Genomic DNA, 19,467 nt, shown 5'->3' with positions numbered 1-19,467 from the left:
AGTTCCTGAATGTTTTAAACAGTAAGTATTTGACAGATTGTAAACTCTGATCTGACTTATTCATCTCATTGTCCAGTGACAGTTATTTTTCCAGTCAGTCATACATTTCGTGGTTTAGATGTTAATCCCAGTAAATGTTGTTTCTTAGTGTCAACCTTATTTTAAGACATGATCATCCCAGTACATTTCCTGAGAGCCTTTCTAAGAGGATTCAAAAAGTGTTCTACATTGGATAGGTTTTTGTCCCAATATAACAAGGTTGTGCTAATGATACAGGAAATGTGTATTTTGTTCTAAAACAATTAATCAGTCTTAATTTACTCAGTTTAAAATTAGGACTGCATGGGGACAAAAATAAAATAGCAGATTTTTATTAACATATTAAAAATACAAACGATATCTATATTTAAAACACAGAAGGAGCAATCATCGATGTTAGTATGACAGTAGTTTAACCTTATACTGTATCAAGGGTGACAAACAGTTTTTGATGTAGGGCACATTTTCTACAGAGCAATGAAGCTCAAATGGTTAATATGCCGTCCTTCTGTCTACCTCCTTCGAGTATAACTCATGCTCCATGCAATGTTAATTGTGATCTGACAGTCACTTGAATTCAAGTAAGCCATATATACATGCAAATTACATCAAACAAATATAAATATATATAAAAATATATAAATAATCTGTTGAAGGGACAGTTCTTACTTATCTAGGGTGTTGTTAATTCATCTAAACAATTAACAAACAGTTTGTTAGCTGGTTCAAAAGCAATGTTGCGCCATGATTTTGAATAATACATTGGTACATTTTCAATGCTTTCCAGGATTTTCTGAACAATGTTAAAGAGCAATTCCGCTATTTCTCAACCTTATATTCATCAACTCCAAGACAAAACCAGTGTCTAAATATGTGAAAACAGGGCGTTTCTGTGATCTGGGGTTTAAAAGACAAGGTCCTTAAAAATGCAGAGGTTAGGATTAAAAGTAAGTGTTTTTCAAAACCTTCAACAAGTTTCTGGCCCAATGGAGGATATTATCTTGCTCCCCAGGTTACCGTGAAAATCACAGATTTTTAAATGTTTTAACTTTTGATGTCTTTTAATATAATTTTTCTACAAAACGCACAAATGTGCCGTGTTCACATATGTTGACACTGGTATTGTGCTGGACATAATGAGAATGAGGTTAAAAAGTGGTGGAGATGCCCTTTAAGCTAATATACTTAAAAACACCTTAGGTGAGTCAGAAATAGACCAAAACAACTGTCTCTTTCAGGCCTAAGACCTGATGTAACATTTGCATCATTGGCAACTTAGAACATGTTGTCTCAACCTTTTTGGGGTTAGGCGTTATACATTTGGGGAGGGACCATAACAAAGGACCTGTTATATCACCTTTTCTTGCAGCATGACATTTCAAATGATTTATGTAGCCTCTATGTAGGACATTATGAAGGTGTCATGAAGGCTTTATTAGATAGAGTATACCTGGTTTAAAGTGTGACTATGTATCTCTGAAGTATACATAAAGCATGTATATGTTGCAGTGTGCATGTTACAGCTCTGCTCAAAAATTTGGTGGAATATGTAAGCCATTCCTACGTTTGCGTTGAGAAGAGTCTATGCCATTGTTTTTCACTCTCAATGTCTGATAATCTGCATCTTTACTTATGTAGATCTCAGTTTCTGAGCTAAAAAATATAGGCTCCTCCATGCTTTCCCGACGTTTGCGTCTGTATAGAATCTTTGTCGCCTGCTCAGAGTCAGAAAAAGCTTCTGCCTCAAGTTCCACTCCAAAGGACATATTTACGTCACGCACAATATCAATATTACAAATCTTTTTTAATTTAACCATATATATCTAAAATTACTGACACAGGATAGTACCGGGTTACAGGGTCACCAGTAGCAATCAAAAATAGACTGACCTGACAGGAGTAGAGGTTCTGAACTACAATACAATATTTTTACAAAATAGCATGGTCACACTTTAAACTCAGCCTGTTTCATTCCAGGAAGATGGTCTCTCCTGCCCTTGTTCACTCCCCTTCATGGATCTGATAGCGGATGTCAAAGCAAAGCTGAATTGTGTAACGTTAGTAAGTGGGCGCTTGTTAAGTCTTGGATCCATGAAGGGGAGTAAACAAAGACTCTTTTATCAGTCTTCATCGCTTCACCTCACATCAAAATGAAGGTAATCCGCAAGAGAGAGAAAGAACCACAGAGAGATATGGAGAAAGGGAAAGAGACGACAGAGTGAACTTGAATTTTATTAAGATCTCCATTAGTTGACGCCATGATGTCAGCTAATCTCCCTTGGGGGTTGGTGCTATCGCTCGTCACCAGTTACCACAGCCACAAAGTCATAAACCCCGCCTATTTCTACAGTTTATCTTCTTAAAATGTGATTTTAAACCTAACCCTAACCTTAATCACACTGCTAACCTGTTGCCTAACCCTAACTTTAAATTAAAACTAAAAAGCTAATTTTTGTCTTGATTAATGTTTACAATTTAGCCAATGTTGACTTTGTGTGGCTATGTTAACCTGTTGGGGATAGGGGGCACTATTTGCACGGCCGGATAAAAAACGTACCCGATTTAATCTGGTTACTACTCCTGCCCAGTAACTAGAATATGCATATAATTGTTTGATTTGGATAGAAAAACCCTAAAGTTTCTAAAACTGTTTGAATGGTGTCTGTGAGTATAACAGAACTCATTTGGCAGGCCAAAACCTGAGAAGATTCCAAACAGGAAGCGCTCTCTCTGACTATATCTTGGCCTTCTTGATCATCTCTAACCAAAACAGGGGATCTCTGGCATAACGTGACATTTTCTAACGCTCCCATAGGCTCTCAGAAGGCGCCAGAACGATGAATGGTGGCTTTGCATGCCATGGCTGAAAAACATTAGCGCATTTAGTAAGTGGTCGATCTGAGGACAATGAGACTGGAGGCGCGTGCACGAGCCGACACCATGTTTACTTTCTCTCTCTTTGAACAAAAACAACGACTCCCGGTCGGAATATTATCACTTTTTTACGAGAAAAATGGCATAAAAATTGATTTTAAACAGCGTTTGACATGCTTCGAAGTACGGTAATGGAATATTTTGAAATCTTTTGTCACGAAACGCGTCGGGCGCGTCACCCTTCTTTACCCTTCGGATAGTGTCTTGAACGCACAAACAAAACGCCGCTATTTGGATATAACTATGGATTATTTGGAACCAAACCAACATTTGTTATTGAAGTAGAAGTCCTGGGAGTGCATTCTGACGAAGAACAGCAAAGGTAATCAAACTTTTCTAATAGTAAATCGGAGTTTGGTGAGTACCACACTTGGTGGGTGTCAAAATAGCTAGCCTGTGATGGCCGGGCTATCTACTCAGAATATTGCAAAATGTGCTTTCACCGAAAAGCTATTTTAAAATCGGACATAGCGAGTGCATAAAGGAGTTCTGTATCTATAATTCTTAAAATAATTGTTATGTTTTTTGTGAACGTTTATCGTGAGTAATTTAGTAAATTCACCGGAAGTGTTCGGTGGGAATGCTAGTCACATGCTAGTCATATGCTAATGTAAAAGCTGGTTTTTGATATAAATATGAACTTGATTGAACAAAACATGCATATATTGTATAACATAATGTCCTAGGATTGTCATCTGATGAAGAGAATAAAAAGGTTAGTGCTGCATTTAGCTGTGGTTTGGGTTTATGTGACATTATATGCTAGCTTGAAAAATGGGTGTCTGATTATTTCTGGCTGGGTACTCTGCTGACATAATCTAATGTTTTGCTTTCGTTGTAAAGCCTTTTTGAAATCGGACAGTGTGGTTAGATTAACGAGTGTCTTGTCTTTAAAATGGTGTAAAATAGTCATATGTTTGAGAAATTGAAGTAATAGCATTTCTAAGGTATTTGAATATCGCGCCACGGGATGACACTGGCTGTTGAGTAGGTGGGACGCAAGCGTCCCACTGGCCCAGAGAGGTTAACTACTGACAACCCAGAAACAGGAGGGCAGCGATGTCACATAGGTCTCCATGTCGTCCATGTGTTCTCCATCCGTTACCTTGGCCCTGGTCCTGGTCCTTGTTATAGTCCTGCTCCTGGTCCTTGTTATAGTCCTGGCCCTGGTCCTTGCTATAGTCCTGGCCCTGGTCCTTGTTATAGTCCTGGCCCTGGTCCTTGTTATAGTCCTGGCCCTGGTCCTTGTTATAGTCCTTCTCCATCCGTTACCTTGGCCCTTATCCTGGTCCTTGTTATAGTCCTGGCCTTGGTCCTTGTTATAGTCCTGGCCTTGGTCCTTGTTATAGTCCTGGCCTTGGTCCTTGTTATAGTCCTGGCCCTGGTCCTTGTTATAGTCCTGGCCCTGGTCCTTGTTATAGTCCTGGCCCTGGTCCTTGTTATAGTCCTTCTCCATCCGTTACCTTGGCCCTGGTCCTGGTCCTTGTTATAGTCCTGCTCCTGGTCCTTGTTATAGTCCTGGCCCTGGTCCTTGTTATAGTCCTGGCCCTGGTCCTTGTTATAGTCCTGGCCCTGGTCCTTGATATAGTCCTCGCCCTGCAGTGGAAAGAAAGATTCTCTGTTCAAAAACATGTTCTGTCTCTCAAACAATCAATAATTAGGTCTGAACAGTATGTTATGGATAATGAATTCGCTGATGATAACGATAATAAATGTTAAGGTGATGATACTGAGGAGGATTGACATAACAATTGACAATATTTCATCCATGCAACAGAATGGAACCTTGGAAAATGAAAAACATTACATATTGAATAAACATATTGGAAATTCATATCTTAGGCATTAATAATGAAAACACATCTTAATTTTTTGGACAGTGGACCAGCAAGATTTGAATCTATTGTCTTCCATTCTCTATTAGAGATAACCTGCCATGTTTTTTTTTTACACATACAAAGCTGTTAATTGTATTCTATTCAAACAGACCCCATTTCAAAGTAAACAAGCATTCATTAACATCAGGTGTGGCCATGGCCAACACACCTGAACACACTTTGATGAGGATAGAGAGTTTTGTTGATGCTGAGAACGGAATGTATATGTTTTTAAATAACATTCTTAGAATGTTCTCTGAACATCACTAAAGTTCTCTTGTGGCTTTTATGGAAAGTTTTCTTAATGTTCTCTGAACAAATTTGCAACATTACTTTAAATAGAACGATGAGGAACCCTGTAGGAAACGTTGTGATTAAGTACTGAAATTCCCACAGATGAACATTGATTCTTAAAGTTCTCTGAACTATCTGAGAACATTTCCAAAATTGAAATTAAATGTAACCATGTGTGTGACATGTGCTTGTCTTAATTCTTCTTCTATGGTATCAAGGCGGTCCGTAAACAAATGTTTAAGGTGCATGCCGCCACCTACTGTGCTGGAGTGTGTGAGCAATCTTGGTCTGCCTAATAATGTACGACGAAGAAGAAAAAACATCCCAAACCCCCCAAGCCCATTAAACCTGATTTACATCATGCAGAGACAATCCACCCTTATTCAGCATGTCAACAACAATTTGGACAGTCACATCTGTTACCCTCAATAACTCTTTTGCCATATACAAAATAACCTTCAACCTGGCATTTCTGCTTTCCACAATTTCCATGATAAGCTTACCAATGAAAGCTACATAGTCAACTTTATTCACTATCAAAGTGTCCTTTGACAAAACACATTCATGAGCGCAAGTTTTCTGAACAGGCCTCGAAACCATACCAGGACCAGCAGAAGTACCAGCCCCGACAGTAGGTCCACTTACTACAGGAGCAGCCATGGAAGCTACATCAGGCCATCCTTTAGTTCTACCAATCTGTTTCACAGCCTCTGCATGACACATCATGACTGATTTTAGATCTCTGCGCTTCTCTAGCCTCTCTCTGCACCTGACATCCACCAAATGCCAGGTGCAATTACAACACTTCACATTGCTCCCACATGGCATCTAAAACACTGCAATTGGGGTGGGACACGTTCTCTGACATTGAAACTAAGGAATCCTATCTGTACTTTTCCAGGCAAAACCTTCTGAAACCTCAGCAGCACTGATAAGCTTCTTTGACCCGCTTTCCTACTGATTAACCTTTTGTCCTCAATCACTCTGCCTCCCATCACATTTTCATTAATATCATCTATGGACATAGATATTGGGACACCAGTGATGACTCCCCTCAACCTAGAATAATCACCAGGGACATGGCTTTTAAAGTCTCTGAATGTCCTTGAGTGGCTCAGCCAGAGCCCGGACTTGAACCCAATCGAACTTCTCTGGAGAGACCTGAAAATAGCTGTGCAGCAACACTCCTCATCCAACCTGACAGAGCTTGAGCAAAGCTGCAGAGAAAAATGGGAGAAACTCCCCAAATACAGGTGTGCCAAGCTTGTAGCTTCACACCCAAGACGACTCGAGGCCAAAGGTGCTTCAACAAAGTACTGTGTAAAGGGTCTGAATACTTACGTAAATGTGATATTTCATATGTTGTTATTTTTATAAATGTGCAAAAATTCTAAAAACCTGTTTTTGCTTTGTCATTCTGGGGTATTGTGTGTTTACTGATGATGGGAAAAAAAACAATGTAATCAATTTTAGAATAAGGCTGTAACCTAAAAATGTGGAAGAAGTCTAGGCTTCTCCAAAACTGCTTCCTGATGCCACTGATGGTCATTAGTAGCCAGCTACCAAACTGCCAGTTTCTAATGGCCTGGTACTCAGCGCTCTATTGTCCATAGACACTCTGACAGCAATGCAATCCAAAATCAAATCAAAACCTTCATGAGAGCCCCTGAGCTCATGTTACGCAACATTTCCAAAGGCTCAGGCCTCGAATTTCCTGCCGGCATTGACAGCCTAATGCTAAATGTGTTTATGTTCATTAATGGTCAGTTACCCTGAGATTGGCAATTATTTGCATGACAATCACCAGCTGACAACATTTTGTGACTGGAACAGTCCTAGGCATGACTCCCTGAGATTGCTGGTATGGATGTTTTTAATGTAACTATATCATGTATCTACATTATGATGAGCACTTAATCTCAATGGAATGAGCTGTGAACTCTGTGAGAATGGAAACCCTTAGCTAAGAAATTAAAATAGCGTTTCAATTGCAATCATGTCGTCATTTCCATGCTCTACCCCTAATGTGAAGAACCTGTTTTGTTAATGTTTAGTTGTAATTCGTTATTTATTAGAGGACCTCACCTCGTATGAAAAGGTGCTGTAGCGGCTACAACCTTAACCTATTACACATTTGAACTTTTAGGTAAGGTCCTGTTAAAGTAAAGTGATTTGTCAAGTTCCTTAAATGTGCTGAGAATGTTCCAAAGCCAAGCAACTATCCTGCACCATTCCCAGAAAGTTGTGGGAAGGTTGTATACAAAATAACCATGGACAACCACTCTCTCACCAAGCTCTAAGAAACATATGGCACTCAGAACGTTGTGTGCTAGCTGGGAAGTGTTCAGTGACCATTACAGTAGAGAAATATGTATAATTAGTATACTTACCCAAGGGGAGGCTGAAGACCACACATCCGGAGGAGGAGTAGTAGTAGCTTGGTCTTTTTGTGGTCGCTCCGAGCATCTGCCCTTGTCTACCCATTGCTTCTGGCCTGGATCGGTTGTCATGGCGGAGAAGAAGAGCTGAAGAGGATTTCTGCGTTGCTGATAGAAGATAGGAAGGCTCTCAATCAGGGGGTCCCTCAGCAGACGGGTAAAAGTATGGATCGGAGCAGGGATCCAAGCATTGAACCAAACACTGATCGGAGCTTCGATACGAAAAATGATCAGAGCTTCGATCAGAGTATGCATCAGATCATCAGTCTGAAAATTGATCAGAGCATCGATCAGATCATCGATCAGAGCATGTTTCCCAAAATCGATTCCGAACATTGCTCTGAACATTGAGCCCAGCATGGATCAGAGCATGGGTCAGAGCTTCGGTCTGAACATCCATCCGATCATCGAGCAGAGCATCGATCAGATCATCGATGAAATCGAACATCTCCAGAAGAGCAAGTGAAGCCCATGTGTTGCTGGTGAAGTTATCCATCTGAAGCCAGTGGAAGAGCAACAGTGCTTTTAGTTAATTATATTTATTTCCATTTTATAATTGCTGAATCTTTTGAACAATTGCTAGAGAATGCAGAGCAACCAATTTTCTCAGATCAAACTATCGTATACTTATAGCTGTTTTACATATACTGTAGAATAGACATTGATAAACATCAAGCACTGAGGTTGTTGCTCAATCAACATGTAGATGCAAACAATATCTAACAATATCTAACAATATCTAAAATCGTTGCTTTGAGGTTGCATGTCTATAGTGTAAACAATGTAATATTGTACAGTGTAATAACGTTCAGTCTTAAATCAAATAAAACAAATTACCTCAAAACTGGTCAAATCACAGGTTTTAGCCTCAGCAAAGCAAGTTGACAGTGTCACCCAAATGACAGATAAAAAATAAGATGCTTCCCTCAAACGAAAATAAGCTTTTTAGAGACCTGTTCCATGAGTCAGTGGTGTTCATGATTGGTTTCTGAAAGAGCCTGATTGTACGTGTATGTTCATGATTGGCCCTTGACTGGGTAAAAAAAAAAAAGAAAAACACCCCGATTTTCTTTGAAGAGAAAACGATAGAAACAAAGGACCTACCAGTGGGCGGAGGTAGGGATGTGGCGGTCATGAAATGTTGTCAGCAGGTTATTGTCACGAAAAAGCCTGCAGGTCTCATGGTAATTGACCGTTAATTATCGTAAACATGTTTAGCATCTTCAGGCCTCCACGCTCACAAGCCGCTGATGCGTGCCTTTGGAATATCTACTTTTTGAAAAGTCTAATAAATAAATTGAATATACACCATCACAATACAACCAGTATTTGATTTTGTCAGCTCTAAAGAAACATTATGATATCATGAACATGTACCTGTATTATAGAAGAACAGAATATAAGCGTGATGCAGAATTTAAAAAAATGCCCGCGCTGAAGACGTCTATAGTGGTCCGCTAATAAAGGATTAGTAAAGGCCCAGTGCGCTACTTTTCTGAAAACATTTAAACTAAATGTATTTGAGTGTTTATCAGCATTTGTAACTTGAGTCTGGTAATCATCTGTACAAAAAAGTTAATCTGATAATACTAGTGGAATATAAAAGTTTATTGATATGCTTGATATGTTTTCCAGTTTCTTGAAATACTTTGCAAATGCAACTTATTTCTCTGTGAAAACTGAAATGGTCTATTCATTCCTTTTCAGCAGCAGGGGTGTAATGTACTTAGTAAAAAATACTTTAAAGTACTACTTAGGTAGTTTTTTTAGTATCTGTACTTTACTATTTATATTTTTTAACAACTTTTAGTTTTTCTTCACTGCATTCCTAAAGAAAATGATGTACTTTTTACTCCATACATTTTGAATGCTTAGCAGCACATGAAAATTGTCAAATTCACACATTTATCAAGAGAACACCCCTGGTCGTCCCTACTGCCTCTGATCTGGCGGATTCACTAAACACAAACGCTTTATTTGTCAATTGGGTGATTATGCAACTTCGGGCACTTTGGCCGTGCAAACTTTCAGAAATTAAAACTTATTCTAACACCATTTTACCAGTATTGTACTTGTCTTTGATTTATCTAGAAACTATATCTGATAATGGCTACGATCGTACTATTCAGGAATGTATATATTTTTGTCATTTTTCCCAGACAGCCATAGACAAATGTAAGTTCCATCACGTCAGTAAACATTAATTTTAGTTGAAAATGAAATATCATACAATTAATTTATAACGGATTTCTTATACATTTGTACATGAACTTGTATTGAATATTATTTGAAGTGATTTTTAAGGTTTTCCTAATATTAATAATTCAACACGACGCCTGAATGTATAAACTTGCCTTGGTGACAGCTGAAAACATTTATTTATCATGAAAAATAAGATATTTCCATCCAACCTTTCTTGTGAGATTATGATAACAACCATATGATTTCCCTATCTAAAACAAATCAATCAATGTAAATTATACATAATATACTCATTTACCTCAAAATATGTGTTGTGATGGAAATGACAAGGTGTGGTGGAAATGACAAGGTGTGGTGGAAATGACATCTATGTAAAAAAAAAAAACGTATGAAAACAATATTTTATTGCAAACATTTTGAACAACAACTGTTGTTAAACATTTCAGACCTATACTGGGTTGTAAGGCCCATCACTCACAAAATGTACAGCAGTAGCCGATGGGCAGAGCTCAAGGAAGTAGGCCAGTGTTTTTGAGAGATGGGCCCAGATAGAAGAGCTCAGTGAGCGAAGTGAAACTGTATCATTTGTAGTATATCCAACACAGGTATGGAGGGTCACCAGCTTGTGAGAATCACCAAAGTGAACTGCCTGGATTTCACTGGTATATTTACCCAGGTAGTTCTCTGCAAAGTCAATATGCACAATGATCTCCTCTTTCCCCAGATTCTCTTAATTCTCTCAATTTAGAGTATTAGTGTGGAATGTTGTACATGTGTTTCCCTAACTTCTTTCAATCCGTTGGAGAAGTCCTCCAGTTGAATATGCAGTGTGCCACATAGCTTTTCTTTTACTGTCAAATGTATAGTGAACTTCTCCATGTTTCCCTCTTTGTTTTTCCTTCTCTCTCTCTCTCTTCAGCTTAGTTTTTCCACTCAAACCACCATGTCTGCTCACCAGCATCAAAGTCAGATGTTTTAAGCTCTTTGGCTTGGCAAAGGGAGCACTCTTTATACATGCACTCTTTCTTCAGGTTCTCACAGCACAAACACTCAATAACTTTCTCAATGTTGCTGCAGCGGATCACTTTGTGATACTGTAGTTTGTCCGCAATGAACTGGAGGTTGGCGTGGGTTTTGCAGAGACATGTGTCCCTATCCTGGACTGTTGGCTTGACAAACCAAAAAGGACGTATTTTGCAGAATTCACAGTAGGAAATTTGAATTTCTGAATATTCTCTCTTAAACTTCTGATAAAGGTCCTGAATTGTGCCATTCAAGAAGCGCTTCTGCTTTTTCTTCTTGTTCCTCGTTAGTTTGTCCTTTTTCCCTGTTGGTGCTCTGCTGTTGTCATCACATTCATAGAATCTCGTGATTTTCTCTTCTGTGGCTGTGCTAATTCTGTTACACTGATTTTTCCTGGAGTAATGAAGACTTGATGGCCTGTTTTTATTTGCCCTCATTGCTTTTGCTGCAAATCCAAATTCTCTGTTTGCGGCTTTGACAAGGCCATCATGTCTCAGGATGTTGCCACTTGTTTGTCCTTGTGTACTGCACATTTTTTTTATACTTTTGTTTTAACTCTGCAATGATCGCATTTTGAAACAATAAAATCCTTCTCAAATTCTTCGGAGTTCCCTTCATTTGCTGTTTTGTCTTAGGGGAATCTTGTCTCTTAATTTTGTTCATCAGTCGATCATACCTTTTTTGTATTTCTAAGCTTTCCGTAAAAAAGCATTATCAAGTTTGACATTTGTCATACTAAGATCTCTGTGTGCTTTTGAGCGACCTCTTCCAACCTTTTTCCTTCCAGCAAGTATTCGCCTTCTCTTTCATGTTGCAGACAATGAGGAAGGGGTATCAGGGTGTGCATAAGGGCAGATAAGTTAATGGCAGGTATGATGGCCTCATGTTCTGGCTGCAGGTCATCTGGTGACTGAGGTGTTGTGTTGCCTGATAGGTAGGTCTCCACTGTTCTCTTTAAAGTCTGTCTTCTATTCAGTTTGTTACATTTCCACTGCCATCTCTTGTTTCTTTGTTCTCACTTTGTAAACTCATAGATATCACTTCTCCCTTCTCTTTTTTCTTCCAGTATCTCTCCCTGTCTTTTAGCAGATGTTCCTGGTATCGTATAGGATCATTTTTTATTTTGTTTCTATATGTCTGTGACCTCTGTGCTGTTTTATGTGGCATCTTCTAAAATATAAAGACAAAAACTACTTACCTTGGAGCATTTTCTAGATTCTATTCATTTAAAAAAGGATTAAATAAGCCTAAAGTCAAAAATAAAAAAAATAAAAAAGTAAAGTAAAAACTAGTAAGATAATGGATTAGTGTCATTTCCACCACTTTCTGTCATTTCCACCACACTTAAGTTTGTGATGGAAATGACTGATGGAAATGACATTTCTACAGTTTCTGGAGAAAATTGACAGACAGCTTATCATGCTTTGATTAGTATTACAGCTAGCATATCGTTTACACAAAATACATAAAATATAAAAACAATTTAAAAAAAGTTCTACCACAAATTAAATAAATTATAGCCTGTTTGCTGAAATATATATAATTATTAAAATATATATTTTTCATATGTTTAAAAAAGACAAACTGTTTTAGTGTGTGGAAAACAACCTGGTTCTATTTTGTATATGACAATTAAAATATTATCTACACAAGCAATATTTACCTTGATTTTTCTTCAACTTCTGGACATCACATCTGAAACAACTGTCCACTGCAGCCATGTGCTTCAGTGTCACAATATATTTCCATGGTAACTAAATTAACATTCTCTTGAAAAAACTTTATTTATGAGGAATTTGCCCTCAGTGGTGGAAATGATACCACTCCCAAAGGACAGGTATATTTTGTGTAAATAACAATATAAAGGGCATACTCACAGTAAATATTGATATAGATTTTATTTAATTGACTCTTTCTGTAGTACATGACCTTATATAATGTGTAATTATTAATGTTTTCTCATAGAAAAACATAGTAGAAGCTTAAAAGTCTGGGTTAGGGACAAGGGCAAAACAGTGAAATTGAGGTTTAAAATGCATCTGAAAAGTGGCTAAAATACTTGATAGAGAGGTGATTCCAGTGTGAACTTAACATACAAATATTTGTATTTGTTTTATTTTTTATAAAATCCCTAAAATTGACCGGAGGACATGGAAGTGCCCGTAGTTGCAGATTCACCCGATTATGTGTTGTGTTGGAGTGTGCCCCTGGCTATCCATACATTTAAAAAACAAGACATTTGTGCAGTCTGGTTGGCTTAATATAAGGTATAAGAAATTATTTATACTTTTGATACATAAGTATATTTTAGCAATTATATTTACTTTTGATACTTAAGTATATTTAAAACCAAATACTTACATAGTATTTTACTGGGTGAATTTCAATTAGGTATTTTCACTTAAGTATGACAATTCAGTAGGTTTTCCAACTCCGTTCGGTAGACACACGTATCTATAGCAACTTACAGCTGTGAGTGCATATGTGTTCGGTATTGGTCCACCGTGGGAGTCAAACAGACAACCTGAGCATTACAAGCCACATGCTCTACCAGCTGAGCCACGCTGAAGACAGGCTTCTGTTCTTTCAGAATTCCATTTGAATGACAACCCCAGAGAAAGGGACAGGGCAAATACTTTTACAATTCCAACTATTGAATCTTGCACGATACTGTTCTTAATAATACAACTAACTTTTTTTGCCAAATGTAGGTTCGGAAGAAAACAAAATTGCCCACGCTGCAGACCTCTATATCGGTCTGATAATATTAGTAAAGGTCCAGTGCACTACGTTTGTTTAAAAAATATATTATTTTCAAAACATTATTCATGTTGTTTTTTATTCTGATTTTGCAGGGGGTGCACCCTCAGTACCCTTACTTCCCGCTGCAACTTCTATGTTGACCATAAAAGTGATAATTTGAAACAGGTCCTATATGATACATTTTGAGTTATTTGCCAACTTTCTTTGTGAATAATACAAACCTTTGACTGTCTGAAAAATCTAAACATATATGGGCTGCATGGTACGACTATAGGCTATTGATGATTTGACAAGTAGCAAAAATAGCTTGTGCTCTGTTCTTTCCCTCAGGCTGCACAGCTGTTCTCTCATCAAGTGATCATATTTTTACCCATCAGACTCTTCTCAGTTTGATCTCGTCTTTATTAATATGTCAAATTAGTTTCGATTTAGAATTGCCTATTATCAAATAGTCAGAAACAGGGGCAGGGGGGAAAAGACACGTCATCTGTATGCACTCGAAAAGCGAATGGAGGCGCGCGCCTTCCTGCCGGTCCGTTTTCTTGGATACTTCGGTTTTATAGCAGAGCATGCTTAATATGAGCAGCTGACAAAAATACATATAACACTTATTTCACTCCATGTATCAAACACTGTTTGAGGAGCATGCTCTCGATGATGACAGGTGATTTTCCGCACTGTATGCCATGGGCTCTCCAACCTTGTTCATGCAGCTTTCCAGTGCTTCATTTGGGAAACCAGATGACATTGTTTCGGGATCATCGATAGTAACATGCACAATCAATGAACCCACAGCATCGCCTAGGCGCTGTACGTTCTCTCCAAGACTCATTGATATACAATTTGGAGCGTAACATAAGGTAACCAGTCCATCCAGTATGCACAGCGGCGGTTCAAGCTTGTAACAGATATTTTTTTAACAAGAGAAATAAATAATCATAACATTTAAAACTATATAAATATACAAAAATAAGACTCATAAATATAAAAAGAAGTAACAAAGACAAATAGAAACAAATTGTAGTATATAAATACAAATTTAAAAAAGAATCGATTACCCTATTGCTAACAAAAAACACAAATAAAACTAAATTGCACAAATCCTATATCACACAAATACACTCATAGAATAACACACGTATAAAGAAGAGAACCTGATTATTACACTATTGCACTTCAAACAAGAAACACAAACTAAATTCCACAACTGCCATCTAAACCCTGACTTTTCTTGCCTTCCTTGATGCAAAGTCATCAATTGCATCACCTCAGTGGTGTGCAGACTGGTTTTATATTATTCTTAACGATTTCGCACACACCAGAAATAAATGCAACAATATGAATGAATAAAAAACAATGGTTGCCTTTATTTAACTAGGCAAGTCAGTGAAAAACTAATTCTTATTTACAATGCAACAATATGTCTGTGAAAGTATATACACACTATTATGAATATTTTTTTAAACATTTTTGTATTTTTTATTTAACCTTTATTTAACTAGGCAAGTCAGTTAAAACTTCATTGGGATAGGGGGCAGCATTGGGAAGTTTGGATGAAAAGCGTGCCCAGAGTAAATTGCCTGTTACTCAGGCCCAGAAGCTATGATATGCATATAATTGGTAGATTTGGATAGAAAATGTTTCCAAAACTGTTAATATAATGTCTGTGAGTATAACAGAACTTATATGGCAGGCAAAACCCTAAGAGAAATCAAACCAGGAACTGGGAAATCTGAGGTTTGTAGTTTTTTAAAGTGATTGCCTATCCAATATCCTGTGTCTGTGGGGTCAGATTGCACTTCCTAAGGCTTCCAGTAGATGTCAATAGTCTTTAGAAGTTGTTTAAGGCTTGTATTGTGAAAGGGGATCGAATAAGAGCTGTTTCAACAAGTGGTCAAGATGAAAGACATTAGTTTAGTCTCGCGCTTGGCCGTGAGCGCGACGCTCATTCTCTTTCCTTTTTAATGACAACGGAATTGTCCGGTTGGAATATTATTGAAGATTTATGATAAAAACATGTTTCTACGAACTTTAATGGAACTTTTTTGACTTTTCGTCTGGACTTTGTGCCCGCGCTTTGTGCATTTAGATTACTGGACTAAACGCGCGAACAAAAAGGAGGAATTTGGACATAAAGATGACCTTTATCGAACAAAACGAACATTTATTGTCTAACATGGAGACCTGGGAGTGCCATCAGATGAAGCTCATCAAAGGTAAGTGATTCATTTTAACACTATTTCTGACTTTTGTGACACCTCTCCTTGGTTGGAAAATGGCTGTATGGTTTTCTGTGGCTAGGCGCTGACCTAACATAATCGCATGGTGTGCTTTCGCCGTAAAGCCTTTTTGAAATTGGACACTGTGGCTGGATTAACAAGACGTTTTTCTTTAAAATGATGTATAATACTTGTATGTTTGAGGTATTTTAATTATGAGATTTCTGTTGTTTGAATTTGGCGCCCTGCAATTTCACTGGCTATTAGCAAGGTGGGACGCTCCCGTGCCGAACGATCTCAGAGAGGTTTTAAGAACAAATTCTTATTTACAATGACGGCCTAATAAGGTTTATTTGCTAGCATTTCATAGTGTGACTGATTTTACGAATTACATTAGTACTGTGCAAAGTTAGAGATGCGCTATTTGATAGATTCTCCCGCTCCCCCTACCTCGGGCTTCCAGTGGGGAGACCTGAGGTCAACCTACCTCCGCCCCCCTCCCCATCTCGTACTTCTGAGTGGGAAAAACCTTCCCAGGCAGTAGCATGCCCTAGCTCACAAACTAGAATCAGGGCGCCCACTCTGACAAGGTTAACTTTTTAAGGTATAGGGGGCAGTATTTTCATTTTCGGATGAAAAGCGTGCCCAGCGTAAACTGCCTAATACTCAGGCCCAGAGGCAAATATTTGCATAGTATTAGTAGATTTGGATAGAAAACACTCTGAAGTTTCTAAAACTGTTTGAATGATGTCTGTGAGTATAACACAATTCGTATGGCAGGCAAAACCCTGAGAAAAATCCAACCAGGAAGTGGGAAATCTGAGAATTGTAGTTCTTCTTTTGAATCCCTATCCAAACTACAGTGTCTGTGGGGTCACGTTGCACTTCCTAAGGATTCCATTGGCTGTCAACAGCCTTTAGAAACATGTTTCATACTTCTCCTGTTATTGGGCAGAAAATAGGAGCTTAGTCAATGAGTGGACTGCCTGGGACCAGTGAGTTGTTTACTGCGCGGGCACTTTTGGCGCGCCGCTCCTTCTTTTTCCTCTGTAATGAATACACTATTGTCCGGTTGGAATATTAACATTTTATGTTAAAAAGACCCTAAGGATTGATTGTAAACAACGTTTGACATGTTTCTATGAACGGTAATGAAACTATTTGACTTTTCTTGTCTGGATTTACGCTTGCACGTTATGCCTTTGGATAGTGATCTGAACGCATGAACAAAACGGAGGTATTTGGACATAAATATGGAGTATTTCAAACAAAAATAACATTTCTTGTGGAAGTAGGAGTCCTGGGAGTGCATTCTGACGAAGATCAGCAAAGGTAAGAGATATTTATAATACTAATTCTGAGTTTAGTTGACCCCAGAACTTGGCAGGTAGCTGTATAGCTTGCTTTGATGGCTGAGCTATGTACTCAGAATATTGAAAAATGTGCTTTCTCCGTAAAGCTATTTTAAAATCTGACACAGCGGTTGCATTAAGAAGTATATCTATAATTCTTTCAATAACTGTTGTAAATTTGATCAACGTTTATGATGAGTATTTTTGTAAATTGATGTGCTCAATTCACCGGGAGTTTTGGTGGGAATACATTTTCTGAACATCACGCGCCAATGTAAAATGGGTTTTTTGGATATAAATATGAACTTTATCGAGCAAAACATACATGTATTGTGTAACATGAAGTCCTATGAGTGCCATCTGATGAAGATCATCAAAGGTTAGTGAATATTTTAGCTGTATTTTTGGGTTTTGTGATGCATGTCCTTGCTTGGAAAATGGCTATGTGGTTTTCCTTGTGAAGTTTATGTCCTAACATAATCTAATTTTATGCTTTCGCTGTAAAGCCAGAAGTCAGATTAACGAGAAGTTTATCTTTAAAATTGTGTAAAATAGTTGATTGTTTGAGAAAATGAAATTATGAGATTTTTGCTGTTTTGTATTTCGCGCCATGCTATTTCACTGGCTGTTGAATAGTGTGTCCCGCATAAAAGTTAGCCCATAGCAGTTAATTGACCCACAGTCCCACACGGTGACATGACATCATTGAAGTGACGTGCAAATGAGCGATAGAAAACCGATCACGCAAATGTCACCATTCCGAACGGTAGTATATATATACTACCATTCAAAAGTTTGAGGTCACTTAGAAATGTCCTAGTTTTTTAAATGAAAGCAATTTTTTGTCCATTAAAATAACATAAAATTGATCCGAAATACAGTGTAGACATTGTTAATGTTGTAAATGTGTCATGGCTGTCTGAAGGATCGGACCAAGGTGCAACGTGTGCGTAGTTCCACATATTTTATTTACCGTGAAACTAAATGCAATACACTAAATACTTGAATACACAAAAACAACAAACCGTGACGCAGAGAGGAAAACACACTACTCAAAATATAATAACCCACAAACATGAAGACACACCCCTACTTAAATATGGTCTCCAATTAGAGGCAACGAGGACCAGCTGCGAGATCAACCCAATAAACTCCAACATAGAAATAGAAAACTAGAACTAAACATAGAAATAGAAAACATAGAACAAAACACCCCCTGTCACGCCCTGACCTGCTCTACTATAGAAAATGACATTTTACTAGGGTCAGGACGTGACAGTACCCCCCCCCCCAAAGGTGCAGACTCCGAATGCAAACACAACAACAAACAACCCCAAACACCCACCCCCCCCCCCAAAAAAAACTGCAGGCCATCTCAGTCGGTTCCGGACGCAGGCCGTCTCAGTAGGTTCCGGACTGCAGGCCATCTCAGTAGGTTCCGGACGCAGGCCGTCTCAGTAGGTTCCGGACTGCAGGCCGTCTCAGTAGGTTCCGGACTGCAGGCCGTCTCAGTAGGTTCCGGACTGCAGGCCGTCTCAGTAGGTTCCGGACTGCAGGCCGTCTCAGTAGGTTCCGGACTGTAGATCATCACCGGAAGCTCTGGACTGGGAACTGTCGCTGGAAGCTCTGGACTGGGAACTGTCGCCGGAAGCTCTGGACTGGGAACTGTCGCCGGAAGCTCTGGACTGGGAACTGTCGCCGGAAGCTCTGGACTGGGAATGCGCACTGGAGGCCTGATGCGTGGGGCTGGCATAGGTGGCGCCAGACTAGTAACACGCACCTCAGGGCGAGTGCGGGGAGCAGGAACAGGACGTACTGGGCTGTGCAAGCGCACTGGAGGAAGAGTGCGAGGAGCAGGCACAGGACACCCCGGACTGGGCAGGCACACTGGAGGTCTGATGCGTGGGGCTGGCATTGGAGGCGCCAGACTAGTAACACGCACCTCAGGTCGATTGCGGGGAGCAGGAACAGGAGTCCCCGGACTGGGAATGCGCACTGGAGGCCTGATGCGTGGGGCTGGCATAGGTGGCGCCAGACTAGTAACATGCACCTCAGGGCGAGTGCGGGGAGCAAGAACAGGACGTACTGGGCTGTGGAGGCGCACTGGAGGGAGAGTGCGGGGAGCAGGAACAGGACGTACCGGGCTGTTTAGACTCACTGGAGGCCGGGTACATTGGGCAGGCACAGGATATACTGGGCCGTGGAGGCGCACTGGAGATCTCGAGCGTACAGCTGGCATAACCCGTTCTGGCTGGATGCTCAACCTAGCGTGACAAAAGCGAGGCGCGGGCACAGATCGCACCGGCCTGTGAATGCTCACTGGCGA

The 19,467-nt window shown here is 39.3% G+C and overlaps 1 long non-coding RNA gene across 1 annotated transcript; it reads right to left on the bottom strand.

The window, feature by feature from the left end:
• Positions 1-355: 355 nt before the first annotated feature.
• Positions 356-8,544, bottom strand: LOC106599076 (uncharacterized). Its single transcript, XR_014391851.1, has 3 exons — positions 8,420-8,544; positions 7,535-8,078; positions 356-4,569 (listed from the first exon to the last, which is right to left on the bottom strand). It is a non-coding gene; the product is annotated as an uncharacterized LOC106599076 (long non-coding RNA).
• Between the last annotated feature and the right edge of the window lie 10,923 nt (positions 8,545-19,467).

The sequence above is a fragment of the Salmo salar genome, chromosome 03 (genome assembly GCF_965601325.2).
Source record: "Salmo salar chromosome 03, fSalSal1, whole genome shotgun sequence".
Taxonomy (NCBI): Eukaryota; Metazoa; Chordata; class Actinopteri; order Salmoniformes; family Salmonidae; genus Salmo; species Salmo salar.
This window is presented reverse-complemented; position numbering and strand designations above follow the sequence as displayed.